Source organism: Erithacus rubecula (genome assembly GCF_903797595.1).
Source record: "Erithacus rubecula genome assembly, chromosome: 3".
Lineage (NCBI taxonomy): Eukaryota > Metazoa > Chordata > Aves > Passeriformes > Muscicapidae > Erithacus > Erithacus rubecula.
The window spans coordinates 66,793,225-66,817,962 of NC_136689.1; the positions used below are offsets into that span (position 1 = coordinate 66,793,225).

At 40.1% G+C, this 24,738-nt stretch overlaps 1 long non-coding RNA gene across 1 annotated transcript in view; it reads right to left on the reverse strand.

The window, feature by feature from the left end:
- LOC306800646 overlaps nt 1-13,117 on the reverse strand; it is a 35,715-nt gene extending 22,598 nt beyond the window's left edge. The window contains exon 1 of the long non-coding RNA XR_013773894.1: nt 13,043-13,117. This is a non-coding gene — a long non-coding RNA (uncharacterized lncRNA). The remainder of the gene's footprint in view (nt 1-13,042) is intronic.
- Nucleotides 13,118-24,738: the final 11,621 nt, after the last annotated feature.

The following is a 24,738-nucleotide window of genomic DNA, read 5'->3' on the forward strand; positions in this document are numbered from 1 at the left end:
TTGTTTAAGCTAGCAACACGTCTTATATGCCCATTCTTCTAGATTACATTTACATATTTATGATTACATTTCCAGACTCTCCAAAAATTGCTATTCTGACTCATAAGCTTCAAGGAAATCTTGAGTAGCGAGAAAAAAAAATTTAAAGTAGTCCCCTTCAGAGACATTCAAATACTTTAGAAATAAAAAAACAAAGGGTGGAGAGTTTTCCAAGCTGCACCTCTAGACCTCAATGGATTTCAGCCCTTGGATGGTTTTCACACATTTTTCAAGGTTTCAAATCATTAGAATCAGAATTGAGAGCAACTCTAAAGCATGGAGTGTAAATTAGGTTAACCTGTTTTTTTAAACCCAAAATTGTTTTGGCCTCCATAACATGTGCTTGGAAAACATTCTGGGCAGGATGGAGTTGGCTGATTCTATAGCCACATATTGTACAAACAGGCATCACACAAGCCAGTCATGTATAACCAGAACTCCTAATAGTCTTCAGCTTTCAAAACAGTAACTTCTATTAAGGGAGTGAAAGGAGCTGCCCTACTTGTGTAGAGGGAACCTAACAAACACTCAGGAATAGCTTTAATACTTTTCCAGTTTATGGACACCAAAATCAGAGCTTAAAAGAAAAGAAAAAAAAGCATGGGAACTTTCCTCACAATGTACCCCTGATTTTGAGAACCTCATTGATGAGGATGAAAGGCAGTACATGCAGTTTTGCTTTGCTGAATGGAGAATGAGCACTGAAGTGGTTCTTGTTAAACGGGGTAACAGCACTCTGGCTATTCACATTTGCATCAGAACCTCATGATATTAAATTTCAGAACAGGCTTAATTCTTGACCCATACTCATTCATAGGAAACTCTGAGCATGTGTAGCAATCAAGCAGCTGGCCTGGGCTCGCCTATGCCTTCCATTGACAAGGGATATGCTTGAAGACAACACCAATATTGCTTTTGCTCTTGTTTCTAAACAATTCCAAGAAGTCTAGACACACACCAGCACTGTGCAGGCATGAGGATGAATGTATGAGGGCACAGGATTTAACAAACCATATAATGGGCAATGGCTTGAGGAAAAGTTTTGTTCCTACGAGCAGTAGCCACTGTCTCACAGGTTCTCTTTAACAAACAACATAAGCAAAGCAATGCAGTTGTTACAGCACTTTTTGCTTTGAAATATCTCAGAATATCCCTCAAAATAAGCAGCCTTTAGACTGCTGACAGGTGACTTGGAATATAACAGCCAGTTCTGACCAAAGGCAGAAAGGTTAGACCTGTTACAGAAAACAGCCACTGCTTTAAAACCAGTCCATCAGAAACCATCTTTGTTGACCTAATTATTCTAACCCCACTGAAATAGATGGAAGTCTTTGATACACTTCAGAGTCACCAGAATAAAGCTAAACATAATTTTGCCTCTGCAAATCACATCCATTGTGACCACATTTCACAAAAAGGATTTTGCTCTTTGTGCCAAGGCCTCTGCCCAGAGCTTAGGGAGTCCAATACTGGGCAAGCTGAAACACATTTATTTTATTTATATTAAATCTACAATATAACATCTGGGCTTAATGTAGAAGTACATAATAGCAGACAAAAACAGTGAAATCAGAAAACAGCCCCTAGTCTACCCTAGCACCTTGCTTGTGCATAAATAAATCTGCCATTTACAAAAAGGCCAGGTCAGAGAAATAAGTGTAAATGTCCTAGGCTAGGTTTCTCAAGCTGAAACTTTTCAAGCCTTTGAAAATTTGTCACCAGAAGGCAACAGCATGATCAGCCACAGTGCTTTCCTGTGAAGCAGCAGCCCTAGGATTTTACTCAACAATTTTTTTAGGGAATGTAATAACTTGTGGTAGAAACAGAGAGTTTTAGACTTTGCAGTGGATAATTGAACTGTTATAAAAATATTTATATTTGTCTTGAAATAGAGCTACAAAGCAAAGAATTTCAGTATTACAGATTGGAAAGATCCTTAACACACTCTCTTCTTTTTCCACTTGCTACCTTTAGGATACTAAAGGTATTGACCCATTCAAAAAGTCAGTCAACAAAGAACACACCTGTTGTGCCAGATGACATGCTAAGAGGTTTTTGAAACATGCTCAAACTTTTTTCTACCTGGTCTTTTCTAATGTTCATATTTAAAAGAAAAAAAATCCAAAATGAGAAACAGTTTGCCATTTAACTTCCCATTTCAAAATTCTTGTCTCCATAAGAGAAATTAATTTTCCTGCACATTTTCTTTGGCAGAAAAATAAAATATTTCTGATTCATACTCCACAGATGTTAAACTGTGATTGCTAGTATTGTTCATTGTAGAATTACAGACTGCTTTTAATATTTAATGGGATTTAATAATCTTGACCCAAGCATGCTCTTTTCTGTGAAATACATTAGCATTGAACTGATTTAGAGTAAAAAGAGCTAGTGTTGTGCTTTTTTGAACTGATGTGTCTGGGGTATTTTTGCTTCATTTGAAACAGTAATTAATAGAAGTAGCAATAACAAAAGGAAAAACAAACTTAAAAAAAACAAACAAAAAACCCACCCGAACAACTAAAAGTAATAAAAACAACTGAAATTTGCACACTGATTCATATCAGGAGGTTTACTTCAGAGATAACCAGCTTTTCATTATTTCAAATAGATTTCAAGATTGAACTGTGTAGGATTGGAATCTTTGGTGGTATGACCCAGACTTTCACTTACTTTTATTCTCTTATAAATTTCTACAGTTGATTAAAGTATATTTCAGGCTTCCCAAACATTTCCATTAAAGTTTCTTTGTGTTCATGAAATGTTCTTTATGAGAATGCCAAACCTCAAAGTCTATCCTGAATCAGCTGGTTCAGGCAGCTTTTAACATTTCTTAGGGCCCAGGTCTATGAAGTCCCCAGCACTTATCTGCAGCTCACTCTCAGGCTTCATTAACCAGATGTTGTGGGCACCACAAGATTGAATAGTCAAGCCTGTATTTCTGGTACTGCAGTGGAATGGAAGGCACAATTTAAACCCCAAATGGTGAAAACTTGTTTCAGGAAGTTACAGGGCTATTTTGGGCAAAGGGACAAGAAAATCCTATAACACCAGCCTATTTTACAAAGTCCCATTAGATCACTTAGAAAACTTTCTGGCTCCTAAGAACAAACCCTCAGAAAAGAAACTCAATTACCTTCAGATGCACATGAGTAACTCATTGATTCAATAAGTACCAAGCCTGTGCATGTTTTTGAACATTTATGAATGTACCAGGCTAAGATTCTGGCAGATTCACATGCTGAATGCTGTTGTGCTTTTTGGTAGAAGGTGAAGGAAGATGAACACCTCCCACTTTGGAAAGAGCAGCTATTCCATAAGCACAGGAGCAGCTTATCTCAAGATGCACTCTGGCTAATAGGAGGAAACCTCAGATCTGCAACACTCCTGTTTTCTAGGAGACAATATGCATTCATTGCAACCTTCAAATCAATGGCAGAACAGCTTTGTTTTGCCTGAATGATGAATAAAGATTGTAACTTCTAAATTACATGTTAAGAGAGAGAAATTTCTATATGATTTCCTGAGGTTTGAATATATTTCTGAACTGAGATCTTAAAGGCACTGGCAATGTCATGAAAAAAAATTAAAGAAAAAAAATTAAAATATTTAGAATATTTTGTCATCTTTGGTCAAGAGAAATTGAATTTTAGTTTTTGTTATTATTTAAATATTTGAAAAATAATAATTATTTAATATTTTAATATAATGAAGTATTGCAGTAACTTAATAGTGAAACTCCCACTGGTGTTTTACATTAAATCTGGTTAATTTTCTCCCAGATTTCTATGCAGGTCTGTTGGCATGATGCAGAGGGATTTTAAGTCTAAAGAAATTAGAAAAAAATATTAGCAATTGCTACAGTAAAACTCTAAAGTAGGAAGAACTTACATGTGCTGGATTCTAATGCTATGTCAAGACTGCTAAATAAATGAGATCCAAGGAATATTCCTGGCATGAAGGCCAGTCTGACTGTACCTGCAGTATTTGGCCTTGGTCCTTTCTAGCACCCCACCTTTGTCCCTTGCACTGTGCAGAGGTGGCCCTAAGACACAGACACAATTTTAGTGCTTTTTTTTTCATCCAGTATGCCTGAAATAATGTGCAGGCCCACCAAAATAGTGCTTTGACCATGTGAGTCTGGTGCACATATTTCATGAGCACACAGAGATGTTGGGGGGTGCAGAGTCTGCTGGATCTCCAAGTCTCCTGACAAGAGGCATCTCAGTGTGGCTCAGGCTCATCTGTATTCCCTATTGAAACTATTGATCCCTGCTCCCTGCTTTCCCAGGGCCAGGAGCAGGTATTACCTTAGGGAGCAGAGGTCAAAACAACCATGGGACACACTCAAAGGGAGGCGGCAGGGATGCTCAGCAGCCAGTGCTCCAACACACTCCCTGGACAATTCTTATTTAGCAACAGAAACAAAGCCCAAGTGCTTAAAGGAGCTTTACCATACCCACAAGAACTGTGGGTTGTGATAAAGCCAAAATACCATTAGTAGAAGCACACCTGGCCTTTTCAGCAATCCTGCTGCAGTCAGAGCCCAGATCTGAGGAACGCCCAAGCAGCTGTGTGTGCAGGAGAAGGAAAGGGCCACCCAGTCAGGACACCTTCCTGGCATTGTCCTGCCCTGCTCCACCTAGGAATGCAGTGATGATCCTTTCTAAGGGAGTGGAGAAGGGGCTGGGACAGTTTCATGACAGAAAGGATAACATGATAAAAAGGAGGAGCTAGCAGTTTTGAACATTAAAATGGTATTTGTTATCAGTGATAAATTGTAATTATTGTAATTTGCTTTCTACAAGAAGAATTAGGATTCTATTTGCTTTTGAGTTCAAGTATGGAGCAACATTTTATCTTTTGAGGAAGGGGCAAGAAGGTACATTTTCCATTCTTATATGCATTTATCTGTATCTATCTTACAACATTCACACTTCATTTCTCTTTTGAATACCAGGTGAGGCAGTAATGCCTCACCTAAAAAGGCATTCTTTGCTTTTTTGTTAGACTTTTTTAGTACGAAAATGCTTGCATAGTCACCAATTAGTGTTTAAATGTCAGAAGAAAGGTTTAAAAGCTCAGGTAGGAAGAGACCAACAGAAGAAAATGATCCAGGGCCATCCTCAGATTCTAATTCTGACTGTGTAACTTAAAGCATATCACATTGGTTAACAGTTTTGAAAGGTATTTAAACTCATAGCTCCAATCAAAAGCAGTAACTTCAAAATAAATTCATAAAATAGGAAAAAGTTCAGAATTTCACTCAACTAAACTTAGATCTTAAATCCAGATATAAGTTCTAAAATGTCTTGATTTTTTTTCCGTATTAACTGAGGTTAGCATGAGTTATGCTACTGTAAACAAAGGAAATATTTCACAAAAAGTTTTTGTATATTGTGGTTACATACACAGTTATTCCCTAAAATTAGGGGTAATTCCTCACAATAAATAACATCTATAAAGTAATAGAAAGGCAAAAGCTTCTTAAAATAGGTCAGAGGTGAATTGTATGGAGTACTGTTAAGTATAATGGTAGGAGTCCTTTGGTACCATCCAAAATATATTTTTTCAGCTTAAAAATGAATAATGAAAGAACTATTATATTGAAAAAATGTAACACTTAAAGCAGATGTGATACATTTCCACTGTGGTCAGAAAATGGTCTGCAGATAAATTGGCTAAAAGTATGTGTTTGGCTACTATTATATACTTTCTTTTTGTTTAGAAATACCTTTCCTTCCAATAATTTATAAATAAGTTTGTCCTGTCAGGTTTTTTGTTTGCTTTTTTTTTTTCTCTCTCTTTCTGAGAAGTCTGAGGTGTGGTTCTGCAGTTTTACCCCTCTAAAGTGAAGGAAGCTTAAAAGAGATACAACAATTTACAACAATTTTGTCCTGAATGTGGATTAGGTAGCACTTTCTGTGCACTTTCTTTCTTGTCTGTCTCTCTGGAGTGGTTTGACTGTCAACTTTCCTGGGACTCCAAGTGCTGGACTCCCTGAGCTCTTTCAGTGGAAGGACTAAGGTCCATGGAGGCACCAAAAATGTTGCAAAGTGCACCTTCTGGGAGCTTCCAGCACAATGCAGTTGGGGGGATTCAGGCACACCACTCCTGATGGTCGAGTGGGAGGAAAGAGGGCTTGAAGCCTTTTGAAGTCAGAACTGGCTGCTGCAGGCTGCAAAGCCTCTTTCTACCTCAATGATCTATAATTTCTCAGAGAAACTTTCTACCACCCCATGAGCTAAGCATGGACCACACTGGGCTCTTTGGGCAGGCTCAGTGCCGTGTTTGTGTGAGGGTTTCTGGAACCTTGAGCACTCAGGTTGCCCCTTGAGGCACCTCCAGCACATTCAGCCAACTCACAATCAGGTGGAGTCAGACACACACAGAGAAACTGATGGGGTGTGCTCAGCTTTAGCCCATTTCCCACCCCAGACTGCCCCAGCTGATGAGGGGCTGTTGAGGTGAGCCTCACACACCACTGTCTTCCCAGCTACCTCCCTCCAGCAGATTCATCCATAATGATCAGGGGCCTTCTTCAAAGCAATTGCTGCCAAAGCCCTTTCCAGCATCCAAAGAGCTCATCACATAATGTCTGACTCAACACATACCCAACCATTAATTTTGCTTTAAGTGGTGTGACCATCTCTAAGAGTACACTGACTGCTCTGTCTCACAGTTCTAGGGCTAGGCAACCTAAGAGGGCTGCATTTTCAAAATGTAACTTTTGTGCTTTATTTAAAAGAAAAAGTATTCTAGCTGTTCAAACGTTACCTTTCATGGCTGTGTGCTCTAATCCTCCTGTTATGAATGACCAAACAGGAGAACTGGATCTAAATTCTAACTCTTGTTGTTTTATATACCTTTAACTTCTCTGTTTTCACTGCCTCTTTTTATGTGGAAGATAGTGCAGGTGTCAGGACATCTTGGCAGGATCAAGGGTTATACGCATATAAATTTTGCCAAGAAATACATGGAAGAACAAATTCCAACAGTACAGTGAGAAATTTTGAAACTTTCTTGAGCTAAGCCAGAAAAAAAACCCCAATCTCATTTCCTTACTCTGTCACAGGACAGCTGTTTCAAAACCTGTTGCTTTTTAACATCCTATTTTGTTCTGGGACAACATCCATATTTCATTAACTCCTATTTGTCATTTGCATAATCTCCACATTAGGATACACAGTACATCACAAAATACTTCTTTATTGACAGGCAGCTCACTCATGGCATTATGATGCTGACAGTGTGGCACGTTTTTTTTAATATTTAGACATAGGCAATATTTAAAACATTTTGCTGTTATTGAATCTTCCCACTCCAGAAGATTGAAAATTACCAGAGAATTCATGTTTGCAAGTCTGACTTTCCACAACCATGTTTTAAACAATAATTTATTTCTGCATACACTTCTGCATGCTTCCCTGTGTGACTAAAATTCTGATCCAGAGAACACAACTTTTAATATTAGCATTCACTAACATTCTTTAGTAGCCAAAGCCATAATTTTGACACTTTTTACAGTGATTTATTTCAGGGAAAAATGCAAAATTACATGCAGAAGAACATGCTGGTTTTTACTGAGGTTTCAGTGTGTTACAAGATTTACAATAGTGATAATAGTAAAATATTTTAAAATTCCCTAGATGCATTCAGATTTTTACCAGTTTACAAAAAATTCATCAGAGTGAAATGTAAGCTTTTAAGAAAGTACTTCAAAAGAAAAAAATAAAATACATTCTGGCTGGCCTTTGTCATCCAGATAACAAAATATTAATTCATTGTTTGGACAAGCCAGTGAGTAAAAAGTAACTGAATATTTGGGGGAGATCAAGTACTTAATACTACACATGATTTTTATCAGCTTTAATTTGTAGGAAACGTATGTTGAATCCAAAATAATTTTAAAGTAAATATATTAGAAAGCTTATGGAGATTGTCAAAAGACATTTTTTTATGAAAGACAGCACAGCTACTCTTGCCTACAAACATAATGTGAAATATTTTCCTACTTCAAGCACACAAAACATTGAAAGTAAAAATATTCTTTATGGAATAAAGCACAATAGAGACTGTGCCACCTGGGGATAAAACTGAGTGCAGAGGTTGCAGTTTTATTGTTTGCATAGAAACTGTATTTTACTTAAGACAAAGTTCAACTGTGCAGTGAGGGAGAAGTAAAGAAAAGCATCCCATTAATGTGCACACCAACAGCTTCCATGTAAGAGAAGAGGAAAGACTGAGGACTAAAGGAAAGAGCACTTTGGGATGTGTGCAGTGCCTGGGGAGACTGCACTGCTCCTGGGGAGGGGATGGCACCTTTGCCAGCTTTTGCTTCAGCATTGACCAGGACTGGCCTCTGCTAGGAGCCCCCAAATGTCCCCCCAGAAACCTCCCTTCACTTCTCCAGGTGGGGCAGGTGCCTCCCATACCCTTTGTTCTTGCTTCCCCACCTCTGGAATGGGCAGATGTGGTGGTGCCTCTATTTTCTCAGCTCGGAGTTAGGTGGAAGTCCTGGCCATGTCTCTGGGCAATTGGCATTTTTACCTCCTCTTGGGCTTCAAGCTGCTCTAGGTGGACCCAGAATTTAGGAAAACTGGTGGAAATGGGACAGCTGCCCTGCTTCCTAACTGGAAGACAGATGCTGCCAAACAATAGCAACCATGCATGGAGCTCCCAACTAAATTACACAACCTTTGCTGTAGAGGGAAATCTGTATCATCTTTCCAGGGTCTAAGTTTACAGAGGAAATGGGAAACTACTCTAAATGACATGTGGAAAAACTGAAGCTTTAACTTCAAAAAAATCCCAGACAACCCAAGAAGCACCAAGGAAGTTAACAGCAACAAGCTGGTGCACTAAACATAAATGCTGCAATTTCAAATAGAAAACATTAATAAATTTGAGTTAGTACAGTCAGAATTACCACCAGCAATCTATATTGATATGTCATAGCTCTTTCCACATCACAGCATTGTGTATTTGGCTAAAACTGTAATTGTTCTCATATGAGGAAAGTCAAAGCAAGGATGAATGAGATTATGAAATCTGCAGAATGCTTTCAAGAGATGCCAAATGGATTAATGTCATAAGAAGGGGTTGATTTAGACAACAAGATTAACACCCAAAATGATGAAGCATTGTATTTCATATCCAAATAAAGAAGTGGAAGATTTAGTAAAGCAAATAACTGGAGAAATTGACACTTACTGTGCAAATTAACATATACAAGAAAAGATAATTGATATGAGCAAAATTTGATATTAAGATTCATTTTTCCAGTTAAAGATATGCAGCACAGACGTCATTGTCAAACTAGGACACCTTCTCTTATTGCTCTTGTTTGGCTTTATATCCAAATAATGACATCCATGTCACTATTAAGACAAAGTGCAGATGAACACAACACAAGCAGACATTACACCAGGAGACACACAGAAACAGTGAGTATAACTGTTATATGTTAATAACATACAGCTCATGTTCTTGACAATTTGGTGTATATGCAAGTACAGATGAAGATTTTGGCCAGGGTTGCCAAAAAGAATCCCCAAAAGAAACAAACATGTATTTGAAAAAGAAATTATCTGCTACAAGCATCACGCACCTCACCCAAAAAGAAGCATCTTCACAGGTCTCAACTCCAGCTTAAGTCTAAATGCATTAATCTTGGAATATTGAAGGGATCTCAAAATACGAAAGGAATTTTAGTGTCACAACAGGCAACTACTACATTTACTGGAGTAAATTGTATTTGTTCATCAAAAGTCTGTGTCTTAAGAATTAAACTACAGATTTTCAACTTGATTAGCATTTCCATTTAGATACATGGATATGAAGGCTGGAAATGCATCAGAGATAAAAACAGGTGTCTGTATACTTCTGAAAGCAATTAGATATCTAAGGGAACAAAACTATGGCAAAAGTAAAGATGAATCCGTCAGTTTAGCAACCAAAAGTTATTCAGAAGAGTAGGAGAAAATGTATAGGTTATACATTAAGAATGAAAATAGAACATCTGCTAGAAGAGGGATATACAGGAGAGCAGGGCCAAAAAACATTACTAAACACAAAGAAAATTCATGGGGCTTTGTAACACAAAGGACAGAGAGCAGCCAGAAAAGATTGGACTGGCAGGGGCCATGCTCATGCCTGTAGCACATCTGAAAAAGAAAGGTTCACCCATGATGCAGGCTCAGGGAACTCTGACTGGACTCCAGTAATTCAAAACTGCTTGCTGGTACATTAATTTCTAAATGAGAGGAGAAGTAAAAGGGCTTTGATAGGGCAGTGGCTGTAATTGTGGTTCTCATGACTATACTGATTATGAACTGTGAACTCCTTCCTCTGTGTTGATTCACAGCCAGGGGTAACTGCAGGTGCCAACACCTCCACTCACCAGGAGCTGCAGCTCTGCCCTTGACCAGCCCTTTGCAGGTAGCTCTTGCCCGTGCTGCCCCCATCTGAACTATCATACCCACAGAAGTAGGTGTGGAAAAGCCCATCTTTGCTCCCTTCCTCAGAAGGAATGGGAATGTCCATGAGAAATAAGCCAAACAACTGAATCACTCATTAATCACACTCCTGAACAGCAAGAGCCCCTCCCAGGGCACCAGCTAACTTACATAGAAATTGTCACTGGTTAATTTTCCAATGAGGAATCTTCCAAGCAAAAATGCAATCTGCCATCCTTGAAACTGTTTTTGAGAACTTGTATTATGCAGCATAGGAAGAATGAGGATATTAATTTAAAACCTCTTCGGAAAAGCAGCTTCAGTTCTACTTCTTCAGAGGGTAATAGAAGGAACAAAAACTTTCACTGCCTCATGCAAAAGTTCCCAAGCTTCTTTGAACTGGGCACTGCTGCCCAGGGGTCTCCTGAGCTTGTGAATTTAACCTCAGCTTTTTTCTAACTTCACCATAATATGGCATAGTGATTACATAAAACATCCTGGAGTTCCCCAAGGCAACACAAATGACTAAAAACCTGCTCTAGTCTTCCCATTTGGAAGTGTGTGATTACATCAGATGAAACTATTTGATATTCTAATTAATTTCTAAAATTATGCCTGGAGACTAGATTTTTGAGTGACTACTTCCTCATTTACATGAAAATTCAGGCTAACCAAAAGAAAATAAGGTTGTAAAACATGCTAACAGTTGAGCTCATCCCTGAGAGAGAAAGTTGCCACTATGAATACAGAAGAATAACCTGCCATAATTTGTCTTTCAAGGACCTACACCCTTGTTAGTGTCTGAAAAGTAAGACAACCAAGACAAACTAAGGCATTTGTCAGTTTGAAAGGGTCCCCCCTCAATACAATTGAGAAAAAGTCTCTCTCTGTGGGTACTTTTCAGATTCCTGCCCATGCTCTTCACATGCTAACCTGGGATTATCACTTGTACACTTGTATGTTGAGTGACCAAGTAAATCCATCTACTATCTTATTTTTACTGGGACTGACCTCCAAACAGAACAGGAAATCTCTTTGTAAGCAAATTCCCATAACCAGTCCCCTTGCTGTTTAGTCTGCATTGGATTAGGCAGCGACTTGCTTGCTTCTTTGATTGGCAACTATAGTACTATAAAAACAAATGTACAGAGCAAATCTCACCAGAAAAGCCTCCCAATCTGCAGACCCTTTCAGCTTTATTTGGACTGAAACTTGATGATAGCTCCACTAGACAGGAAACACTCACCCCTCCTTTCTAATATGGCACTACCAGGAGGACACATTTTCTCACAGACCAAGCAGCAGAGCTGAGAGCAGGGGAGAGAGCAGGAATACCAGAGACCTCCTATAATACATGTCTCCAATTCAAGCTGTTCTAAGACAGCAGAAACTGACAACACTATTTATTTAAACTGCATTTAATTCTTTAATTGAGAAAAAACATGGTTTATGCCATGCTTGAAATTGGGTGAGATAAGGAGAAAGTAAAGCAAAAGCATCCCAGGCATTTTAAGCTCACCACATGGTGGAATCTGGAAGGAGCAGACACTTGAACAACAAACCTTTTTTTTTGTTGTTTTCTAATTGGATACAACACACTGGTTGCTAATAATGCTTTGCAATTATATATTACCAGGAAGCCCCTCCAGGTGGCTATGACTCTGCCTTTGGTGCTTTAACAATTCACAGATATGCAGAAGGGCTCAACATGTACAGCACTCAACACTGACAGAAGATCTTAGTATAAACATACATGTGACAGAAAGCGAGTTGGAGGCATTATCCTGCTGTTCTGTAGTGTATATACCAAGTCATGATATTTATATGAAGTGACCACATATTGAAAAGTCAAAGAAATCAAATATTAATTTTTGAGACCAAATAAGAGATGCCATATAGCTGACCTAGCATTAAACAAAGGAGCCACCAGCAGATGTGAAGTGCAAGTTCTGTCCTTCTTACACTTGCATCACATGCATTTGACACTGCTCTCAAACTCAAACCTCACCAGCCATCCCAGCCAACTGCCCCAATTCCTTAGAATCCTACAGTATCCTGAGTTGGAAGGGACCCATGAGGATCATTGAAATCTAACTCTTGTCCCTGTGCAGGACATCCCAAGAGTCACACCATGTGCCTGAGAGCATTGTCCAAATGCACCTGGAACTCTGGCAGGCTGGTGCTGTGACTGTCCTGGGAAGCCTGTTCCAGATCAACCACCTTGTGACCCAAACATAATCTCTGCTATGTATCTAACATTAGGCTGTCTGTTGTAAAATTGTGGATTCACCTCCCACTGCTACCAGTACAACCATGGTCAAAGAACACATCCAAGAACTAGAAACTCTACAGGCAGCTACATGGGTGTGTGCACACAATCCATCTAAGTCTGGATGGCCACAGAAAAAATTATTCTGCTGTTTCTTCACTAAAATAAAAGATGAATCACTGACAAGTTTGAAATTACGTAGCCACCTACCTATGCACAAGAACTTAAATCCAAAAGAGTCCTAGCACTTTGAGAAAGGCAAATTGGAGCTCCATACCTGAGTCATTTGCACTCCATCTGGACTTCTAAATGCTGGTGCTCAGATACATCCAACCAGGTTGAGGTCTCCTTCCTAAAAGCCCAACAGAAAGCACACAAAAAAACCATCTGTGAGATGTTTTATCATGCTTTTTTTAGCTGAAGAAGTGGAGGTGGCCACTTACTGTGAAACAGGAGGCTACTAAATCCAGGAAAGCCATGGGCTATTGCTTCTTCCTCCCAGTCCCAGCTGTATTCTGACTTTTTGTCTCACTTTCCTTCTGCTGACTCTCTTACCTGCTCTGTTTGGCATTAGCTTTATTGTTGATCTCCAAAGTCTCATTTTACAGGGTGAAAAGCAGGAAGGGGCAAATGCCTCCATCCCATTCACCTGATTCATATTAACCTGGAGCACTTTTCCACAACTGCTTTCACATGATTCATCTGAAGACAGTTAAAAAAAACATTAGAAGAAGTATCTAGGTGACAAAAAAGGAGTTGTCTCGTGTTGGCCAGCGTCTTCCTTTGGGGTAGGGTACCTACATTAGCCTCTTCTTGTGAACATCAGCTCCTGGGCAAGACAGCCACAGGCTGATTTTGCAGATCAACCACTGCACTTCTTCCCTGAAAGAGAAAGGAAAAAAGTTAGGCTTAGTTTTCTGGGATGCCTGAAGAAAGCCTTTCCTGCAGCTGGCACCAGCTCATCCCCACCAGCAAGGCTGCTCTCCAGGCTTTCTCCCAGCCAGCTCCGGGGGCGGCTGGATCCCTTCATGGCATGACATAACTCACTAAACCTGCAGAAGGCTACACCTGCCAGGGGTGTGGGGGGGAATCTTTCTGGCATTTTGGGAAGTTGAATTGCCTCAGCAGAGGCTGGTGATGCCAGAACTGCCACAAGAGAGGGCAGGGCTCGTGACCATGGGGTGAGGCAGCAGGCAGCAGGGATGGCTGGTTTGGCCATCTGGAAGCACAGCCTGACTCCTGCCAAATACCTGGATCACCAGCAAGCTGCAGTGCTCCCAGGCCCTCCCTGCTGGAGCTGGCACTGTGCCTGGCACCCCAGGGTGTTAACTGGCACAGGGGAGCAGAACTGCTGGCCGGACAGATGGACACAGGGACACTTGCCAGCTGGGGCAGAGCTCCAGGGACATCCCTCATGCAGCTAAGAGAGGCAGGTCTACACCCTGCAAAAGAGCATCAGCTTCATCTGGGGAAACCCTCATGATGCCCTGACAGATAACAATCCTTGCCTTTAGCTTGAAGAACAGCAATAAGGAGGAGTGTCCCCTCTCTGGCAGGGAAAGGACCTGATGTCAGGTGTCCTGTCACTGTGGAGAGCTTAGACTGAGGTTAAAAAACTATTTCCAGCAGCTGCACTACTTTTGGGGTTGTGGGTTTTCTGGTGGGAGGCTTCTCAAACGATATTTGTCAGAACTCCCATTGGTGGATGCCATCAGGGGTTAAACATGAGCTGAGTATCTGCTTACTGAGCTCAGGAAGGGAAGAGGAGAAAAAAAAGAAAGAAGAAAGAAAAAAACAGAGGCAGTCCCAGGCATGCCCAGGAGCAGATCTTTGGGCACCTCAGGAATTTTACTGGCAGGAACATAGGCACTTGCAGACTTCAGACGCCTCTAGGGTTAGGCAGTAGCTGAACAGGGGTTTTGAGGATCTAAATATTGGCCACAAATGCCTACAAGGCAGTTAGGCAGAGCTTACATGCCTAAACCTTTTTTGTGGCTCTAGCCCTAAACTAATATTATGGAAAATACCAGCAATTATTAGGGACTTCTTATCAGATTGGATACATATTTCCTTTGCATAACTTTACCATGGCCTCATTTATGTGGTGCTTAGAGAGGATGAATACCTGTTCTGCATGAGTAATTATGCCAAAGGCTCGTGTGAGGGAGGCAGTTTATGACCGCTGAGTAAGGCCAGCTCCGTTTACCTACACAGCTCCAGCATTCCTGCTAAAAATGGGTCTTACCACTAAATCTCCCTTGTTGCTTAGTTTGCCTGATTGCAAACAGATCCCAGAATCTGCAGTTGCACTGAGATGATTGATGCCAAGATGCTGCAGTGAAAAGGAAGTATTCTTTTAAGTGTTATCACGTCCGTGAGCATAAGCAAAGTCGTGTCACGTGACAAAATGTAAATAGAGCATTTCTTAGAAAAGCCATTTATTTGCCTCCATGATTTATTATTCAATGACATGTAGGCTATTTTTTCTTTGTTACTGGCACTCATGTTCATAATAACAAGGTACTTGACTTGAAGGTATTTGGCCAACCTTTCCAAAGTGCTATGTAAGCAGTAATCAGAGAGAGCTAGGTCCGTGAGTCAACAAATTGCTCTCCCATGCTGATCAAACAGTCTTGGCATCTCTATAAAAAAATACAAAAGCAGATTTTGGGCTGCCTTACCCAGTTTTCTCTCTAGAATTATTTATTGTATTTGCATTTGGCAGAGTTCAGGCTTAAAATAACCAAAAGTGACAGTTGTTTTATTAATAAAATTTTACATGTGATTTTCATTTACGTTTAGAAGGATAAATGAGACAGCAAGTTAGCCTCCAAAGTTTTTGTTGCCATAAATTGGGTTTCATTTGCTAAACCTAAAGGTGAATAATTCTCTCATTTTACACCATACCTCCACAACCTGCAGGAGAAAGCAGTCTAATACTTGGGTCAAAGCTAGTCAGATCAGTAGAGATGAGGTTTATTGTGAAAAGATTTTATTCCAGCCTACACCAGGTTATTATTGCTAAAGCAAGTAACAATCAGATGGTCTGCAGAAGCTGCAGGCTTTACCAGGAGGAGGAACTCGAATCTAAGTGGGATTTTGACTCAATTTCCATCATATATGCTCACAAACCCAGGTCCTGAATCCAAAAAACACATTCCCATGCTCAACATTGCTACTTCACTGTGCAAATGAATGTTTTACAATGAAATATCTTTAGCTGTGAATTATCTCACTGCTTCTGTGTGCAAAGTGAGTAGGGCTGTGGGAATAATTGCCTTTGTTTTCACTGTGACTGCTGAATTCAAAATACTTTGTAAGCTTGCATCAAACAGATGCAACTTCCCTTTCTCCCCATGCTCTTATTTTTTCCCATGAAATGAAAAGAGGAGAGCCTCATGTGCACTGAAAAGCTCCTTCTGATCCCCAAAATGAAACACTTCGTTTTTGGACACACATAGTAAAAGCAAAGGAAATTTAAAGGCTAAATTTCATAAAGGAAGAAATGGTGTTCTCAGCACTCTGATTCAGTAGCCAGTATGCAAGACACAAACACTTTGGTTTCCTGAGGCCTTTGAAGATGCCATCCCTTTTCCCTGGAGATGCACTTGCCATCCCTCAGCTTAAGGGGGACCACCAGGCTGTGGCTCCATGCAGCCAGTGTGCTGTGCAGCTTTTCTCTGTGCTGCCTGCTTTGTACTGCCCCAGACATGGAAGCAACTCACAGGGAAATGAGCTGAGGTGTCACCACCTGAGCCAGCTGCCTCAAAACCCTGCTGCAGACAAGAGGCTCTACCAAGGTACAGCTCTGCAGGTAGAAGCTCTTCCAAGCACTCTCCTTTTGGCTCTGTTTTGGTTTGCCTCTGCAGTAAGCTGTTCCCTGAACCCAGAGGCTCCTTCATTCTTAGTGAGGGAGCCCTTCCCACCAGGCTACACAGTTATGCTGCTTTTAAACCAAAGGGTTACTTCAGCACTTGGTTTCTACCAAAACGCTGTTAAAATACTTTCACTTATTGCAGGACCACAAACATCTGTTAATTATGGGTCTGGACTTTATTTATTTATTTATTTATTTTAATAGCTAGGTCTTATTGACCTTCACTTAAGCACTTTTGAATATTTTACCCCATATAAAGACTGCTGTGTAGAAAAGTGCTAACAATAACCATCATGGGAGTCTTGGATTCAAAGACAGTTTGCAGACCTCATTAAGGCAAGGAGCTTGCCAAGTCCAGTCTTTTCAGTTCAATGGAAGCAACACTTCAGCCCCCTCATGTAGCAAAGCAGCTGCTAGCAATGCAGGCTCTGTGGCATGGGCATAGAAAGCTGAGCTCACATAGGACACTCATCAGTCCTGGTACCAGAAGACAGGGAGTCACACTGAAAACAAAGGGAGCTGTGAGAAGAACCCTAAAAAGCAGCAGGATGGCAAGGCTTTTTCAGCATAGGGCTGATCAGGGAAGCAGAGTCAAGATCTCTGGGCTAGACAAAACCTCCTGGCTGTTTTGTGTCATGGGGAACATGACTTCTGTGCAGTCTGTGTGCAGTCACAGGGACAAATCTTGATCAATGCAGAGCAAGACTGGCAAGGTTTTCCTATCTAGTGATGGGCTAGCACACTAGGAGGTCTGCACCATGCCATTGGGAATACTTGCCTCATATGCTGGAGAAAAGCAGATATTTGAGAAGTTTCAAAAAAGTAAGATAAGCAAAATCAACTCTTCAAAGAGAGGTAAGATGCTTTAGGCATTCAACAGATGGAAAAGCCAGGCTCCATATTTGCATACTAAACATGGAGGTAGGAGAATGCCTCAGGTTAGACAACAGTGCTTCTGTCTTTTTCAGCTCTGTGTGGAAGGACTGACTACAGGCACACAACTACATCAGTCTGAGGCAGATCCACCTTACATTGTCACAGCAATATGCACAGGGCAAGAGCAGTTTAGAAGCTTTCAGTCTAAAGGAAGTGAGAAGCCCAGTGGCACCGGTATTCCATCAGAGAACTCAAACACAAAAGAATTGAGGCTTCTGAATCCAGCACTATTTAGGCACTTTTCATCTGTGAGGGAAGGAAAAAGTTGTGAAAACACATGGCAGGTATCCTAATTCCCAGGATGTCCATAAAGCCCATCCTTCATTCATTGGGTCATTCTCAGCTCAGGATGTTTTCAAATGAGTATTTTCAAAGGACAAGTCTTCTTTCCTATCTACTTGCCATGAAGTTACAAAGATGAACCCTCCCATTAGCTCAGCACAACCCTTCAAAATTTGTTTGCCCCAAAACACTCTGTTATATTAAGGATTTTCCCCATATTTGTATTCAACCATACATCCTTGCAAGTACTGATACAGAATAAAACCCAGAAGCTGCCCAAACACAATTCCCAAGTGCCATGCATGTAAATACCTCTCTGTGGCATAGCTGTTAACAAGTTTAATAGAAATAAGAAAACAATACAAGATTTGCTCTGGAACAAAAAATTAATGATAAAATCCCATAGTGAACATTTTTGAGACATTATTTTAGTATTTAATTTACAGCTTCTTAGTGTTTATCTCTTCAGGTGGGATTTTACAAATTAACCATGGGTAGAACACACCCCACTTTGTAATTTCCTTATCTTACTTAAATAGGAGACAGATAGCAACTTCTATACATGCTCACACCTTGCTAATAGAAAACAGTGATGTATTGAAAATTTCCTTATCACCTCCAGTTCCCACACAGGTGTTCTTGGTGATAAACTACTGAATGATATAAACAGTGATTTCAGGTAAAAAGTAACAATTAGTCAAAAGGAAAAGAAAAATAAAAAAACAAACCACAAATTAAACCACCTTTCCTGTGTAGGATTTAGAACTGAAAATACTCAAATACAGGAGTATAAATGTGAATTTTTTCAGTGAAGCACATAATCCCTTGGACTTCCCTTTAGTAATGCTTGCTGTCACCTCTCACAGCCCATAGGCAACTTCTCTTCCCTTTTGAGATGATCTTGATGGGCAATTCACAGACCTAGTAAGGGAATGTATGATATTGCCTTTGGTGTCAGCCAATGCAGTCTGTCTCCAGTGGGTGCTATCACAGATAGGGTGTACAGCTATTCCTGAGCAAGAGCTCAGGAATAGGAGAGTTATTTTGGACAAGGAACTACTGAGAAAGCTTTCTCCATTTTAGTTCTCTGGAATTGCTCTTTCAGGTGTAATAGAGAGCATTTAAAAAACATTTAAACCAGCTAAACTGTGTTGCTGCTATTGTGCAATGAGTGTATCCAATCCTTAGGTCCGCAGAAAATTGCAAAAGTTATTATTTTCATTTTTTTTTTATTCCAGAGAAAATCTTTATTTTATAGTTCTTACTAATTTCTTCCAAAGAGAGCAGTTAGAGGCATCCCTCACTACCCATTAAAAAAAAAATTAAAAAAAAAAAAATCACACCTATTGCTCTAGAAGTGCATGTCCAGGTCTTTGCTCCTGTGAGTGCCACAGCTTTCTGGGCAGTGTCACTAGGGACAAAACTGGATGTGATGATGTTTTCAAAAATACACTCACATTTTTCCACCATCTGCATTAATTATCCAATAATGGTATAAACTAAGACTAGTAATTCATAAATCCTTTCATAAAATGTAGAGGAATAGAGTATCACTTTAACAGAAGCAGGAATTCAAACATACATTAAATTTCACAATAAATACTTCAGGGCTGTGTCTCAGGCTTTTTCCAGAGCAACACTCACTGTGCTCTCTGTGAGGATAGCACTCTGGCTTTGCATTTATTATTCATGTGGTACCCACAGAATTCAGTGACTGCACTCAGCCAGGCAGACATCACCATGACTGGACAAGAGTACCAGACTCCTCAGTACCAGAATTCTCTAAAGGACAATCAATTCTCTTTAAAGTTTCTGCCAACTTACAGGGAATAAAAGTACTTTCAAAGAGTGGCAATTTTGTATTGGTGTCAACAAAAAGTTTTTTTCTCAGTGGCTTTTAGATTATTTCTGTAGAACCAACAGAATCCTGTTGAATAGGAAAATCCATCCTAAATTTCATATCAGACCTATCAATTTTCTCTGTTATTTCTGCCTCACATGCTTTATGTAGTAGTTTTATGCACCAGTTATATTCTCCACATGTTGGCATCTACTGAACTTCTGAAACTTGGATTTAGATACCTGGTTAATAAGTTTGGGCTGTTCTCAGTTTTGGGGTTGTTTTATTTTTCATTCCTTGTACCAAAGCCCACCCAACAGTTTAAAAAAATAATCTTCAATGTTTTCCATAGGTCAGGTGTTGTCTGGGTAGGTTTCTTCTGGCATCTACAAAAAGTATCAAGTTAATGACAGAGATTTCTAGGTCCAGAATGTGTGAATTACTAATTGAAGGGTCCAATTTCCCAATAAGAAATTCAAGGTGCCACTACCTAGGTACAGCAAGCCACTGCACAGCTGAACAGCATCCTTAGCATATCTACTTAGCAAATACTGCTTCCTCAAACCCTCAAGACAGATGGGAGTAGGAGTTTAGACCACAAGTGCCACTGGCAGAATATCTATTCCAAGGGCAATTATACAGAGTATCAAATATATTTGATTATTCCTAAGCATTCTTGATAATCATCAGGTATGCTTAACACTTCTCAAGAAATCTTTTCATAGGAACAGGACCCCATAGGTATAATTTATCAGGCATTAACCAAAATAGAATTAGGCTCTTGGAGCATCTTTGCATTCTTGAGTTCTGTTTTTATTTGGAGTGGCCACAAGCAATCACATAAGTGTTTTTTATTCTTGTTGCAGTTTTTGGAACATGAGTGTTGGCTGTGGATTATGCCCCACACTCCAGCACCACCAGTATTGTTTCATGTCACTGACTCTCCCTTACTTTGCTCAGTCAGGGTCCAGTTGGATGCCACCATCTGTCAGAGTCCACAAGGAGGCATGGGGTCTGAGACTGGATTCTCATGAGAAAGACAGTAATGTGAACAGGAAATGTCCCATCAGGAATCCTTTCTTGGGACAGGCTCCTGTGGAAAAGAACAAACCCCTATTGTCACTATTGCAGCTTTAACTTTATGTTCTTGTGCTCATCCTTTGATTCATTCTCTCACCCCCCACTCTATTCCCATCTGATGGGTGGGAAACAGGATATTTTGTGAAATTCTTTCCTTCCTGTGTGGGTCTACATGACATCTTTAATTAGCAACTCTCTGCAATGGAAGTGAAGAATTAGAAAGCACAACTATCCTGCTGATGAGATCATAATACAGTTGCTTTTTGAACAGGTATTTAAGGCATCACTTTCTGTCATTTACAAATATTGATCTTATTATTTAAAAATATCACACACCAAAAAAATCCTAAAACACTTCCCTACAGAATGAGTGACCAGGAAGAGCTTTACAAACATTGCCTTTGTGTCCCCTGAAGAGATTTTTTTGTGATGCAAAAGAGTGATGGGAAGGAGACCTCTGCCTTCTTCCATGTACAGAAATTCAGCCAGCTGGTGCCTGCCATTTTACCTGGAATGGATAGGAATACTTGTTTATTTAATAACCTTATGCAGGAACTGATCAGAGTGATGTGGCCTTCTGTAGAAAATCCCAGTGGTTGAAAAGATTTTTGTCAGGGTGGGATTTGACACCATGGAGGCACAGAGAACAGCACTGCCTTGGAAGAAGACCAAAGTACAGACAAACCTGCCACACTCAGGGGACCTGAATTGATCCTTCCTTGCCCTGTCCTGTAGACTGGTAGATGTAAGAGCTGTTAAGCCTCACCTGTCCTTAAATGCCAGCAGTCCAAGTGATAGCCCTTAACTTCTGGATGTCCTATAGGGTTGGCCTATCCCTTTCTCCCAGATCTACCATGATGAAATTTTCCTTTCCCACTGCTGCAACTGTACAGCCCCAGGGGACATTAAGATGATCCTGCTTTCTGATTTCCCTTCCATTTTTTTCTTTGCTTCTTTTTATTAATTTGAATCTCTGATGTTCTACCTGGCACCTGGGAAAACTCATTTACACCACTAAAGAGCAGCATAAACTCATTTCGTGAAAACAAACAGTAACCACACAAGAAGCTAGATCAGAGAAAAACCAGGATCCCTGAGCCAGTATGACATTCCAAAATTTGGGCTGTGAACTAAGAAAACTGCAGAACAAAGTACAGGATTGTGCTTATGCTAATATATCTGTCATTTCCCAAAGGTCTGAAGGTTAGTGTGCAAACATGTGTAGGATCTCACCAACCTCTACGCCATATCTGAGAAGACACAGACGGGAATGAGAAGTTTTTTCAGCTGAGCTTGTGAACCTAATCTCCCAACTGCTATCTCACACTGTCACAGCAACTGGTTTGTCTACAGCTGCTTCACAATACACAGCAACTGCAGTCTCTGCCTCCTCATTTTCATTCAGATCTAATCATGAAACAAGAATGTGCTTGGTCATATTTGTGCTGGGACTGCATGTCCTCAGCGAAGTTTGCACACCCCGATAAATTGGCTCACAGTTGAAAATAGAAACTACTACTGTAATAACAGACATGTAACTCTGAGCAAAGACTGCCAGGGTGTGAATATTGCTAATGGCATTAAGGGTCTTTATCACATCTTGTAAAGTGTTATCAATCAAACTACAGGTGTTAAGCAGGTAAAAGCTGTAGTTTGAGGCAATAGATAAGAAGTTTTCCCTTGGATCTTAAGCACTGTTTCCTACTAGATCTTTCCTGAGAGAAAGTGTCAGGATATCAAAGGGGAAAAGAAAGATATATTTTTAAGCCTTGGGGCAAAAGAGGGAGGGGATTTTGAAGATAGTTTTAGGAGAAGCATTATCAGCCTCTCAGAATGACTTCAAATAGCAATCTCTTCCCCAATCACAACCAGATATTTATTATATTTACCAAAGAATTTGCCTTTTTTTTTTTCCAAATAACAATTTGCTAATAATATTAAAGCTATGTCTTGTGAACTTGTGAAGCATGTGTGGAAAGAGAGGCAAGCATATTTGAGCTTCATAGTTTACCATATACCATAGGCACCCAAAATAAATGGGTACTGCATTACACTGGGGCTTGTTTGATGTACTGGGAACTAATGCACATCACTTGGTTTGCTCCCAGCAAGTGTTGTGCATATAATACACAGAAGGTAATGAAATTGATTTCAAGGCTATAACTGAAAGCCACTATAAAATCCCACTGTTACTGACATGCTGTAAAATTCATATGTTATTGGCTCCTCTGGCCTCTTTCACATGGGAGGTGACTTGGTGGCTTGGTGCCTCACCCTTTTATCTGATTAAAACATAGACCATCCCCAGGAATCTGCTGGCCTTGCTGAGTCTCTATTTGGGTACAGAAATAGCTGCATTTATAGCAAGGAAAAAGAAGATACCTGTGCCTGGTTCTAGTTTGAACCACAAGTTCGTGTCTTTGGGAGCTGAAAATCTGTAATTCAGAGAAACAATTTTTTTAATGAAACAAACAATATTTTTAACAACTTTATACTTTCTTCCTACTCCAAAAAAGAAAGGGAATGACCAAAGTGAAAAATAGAGATGAGTTACGTGTCCTAAACAGCTAAAACCAGGGGGAAAAGTAAAAGCCCTTTTCACTGTGCAGTTGTTCAGAGGCTTCAACTAATTTTTGAGGCAGGCAAACCCTTGGATAGATTTTTTACAGTCTGGGAAGAGAGGTGGGGATTTATCCTGGGACCTTACTTGGGGCAGGCAATGGAAAGCAGAGGCCAGAAACTTGGCCCCACATTTCCAGTTTTGAGTTCCAGCTGCCCAACTTGAACTCTAAATCATAGGATCTGCAGACCAAAATCAATCCTGAAAAGAGAAAAAAAAACCCAAAAGCTCTGCTAGGAAAAAGATCTGCAAAATTCTGTGCATATCCCTGACATTTGAGCTATCTACCTTCTAACACAAACAATTGCTGATGAAACAACCAATCTCCTCACACACAGCTACACTTTTAAATGAGCAGATTTTGTCTGGATTTTAGCCAGAACTTTAGTGTACTATAGGTTCAGTTAAAACATTTGTACTTATTATCTCATATTGTAGTGATCATCTCCTATGGCCACCCAATTTTCACAGAGTGTTACAGTATATTTGAATCTAATGGTCTAACTCTATTAACAAAGGCAGTGTCCTGGAAAAGGTGAGAATTTTTTTGTGCTAAACTGACAGTAGGTCAAAACTCAAATGCTGACTCTGAGCCCTTTGTATGCTGGAGACAACAGCCCTGGATTAGTGAATTCAAGCTGTGTCTGTGCCATGGTGTGGTTCCAGTGTGCAGGATGTATCCTTCCAGATGCCCAGCTACAGCACTAAGAAGTACCTGCCAGTTAATTTACCCCATTTATTACCTGAATCTAGCAGTAGTTGATCAGTCTCTGAACTGAAGAACTCAATCTCAGTTACCAAGATTGACTGATTGGAGTAATTGAAGCAATCTTATTTAATGTTTGCCTTAAATGCTCTGGCAGTCTGATTCAGATAAGATTTCAAACAGACCCTGTGCTTTTGATCTCAAATTAGCTTCAGGATTAACTCAAGCTTGCTTCAGACACAGTAAAAAATTCTCTCAAGTGTATTTTACACTGTAGCCATGCTCAAGCCCTCTTCCTGATTCCACCAGATTAATTAAAATCTCACCTCAACCCAGCTGTGCTAGTGACACTCTGGACAATGCTGCACTGGTACCTCAGGCTTGCTGAAATCCTCACCTATGACTTGCACTCTCTATTTATCACTTCCCCTTTGCTACTGTTGAAAGGGGCAATAAACACTTTGAAAAAGCTGCTCCTAAGCAGCAAGATTACTTCAGAAGGTGAGTTTGAGGTTCTTAATTCCCTTAGAAATGCTCCACATTTTTCACCTCAGGTCTACAGAAGTGTTTGTGTATCACCTAAAACCACAAAGCCTGATTTTGATTAGGCTGTGGGTACCACGGCTAGGTTA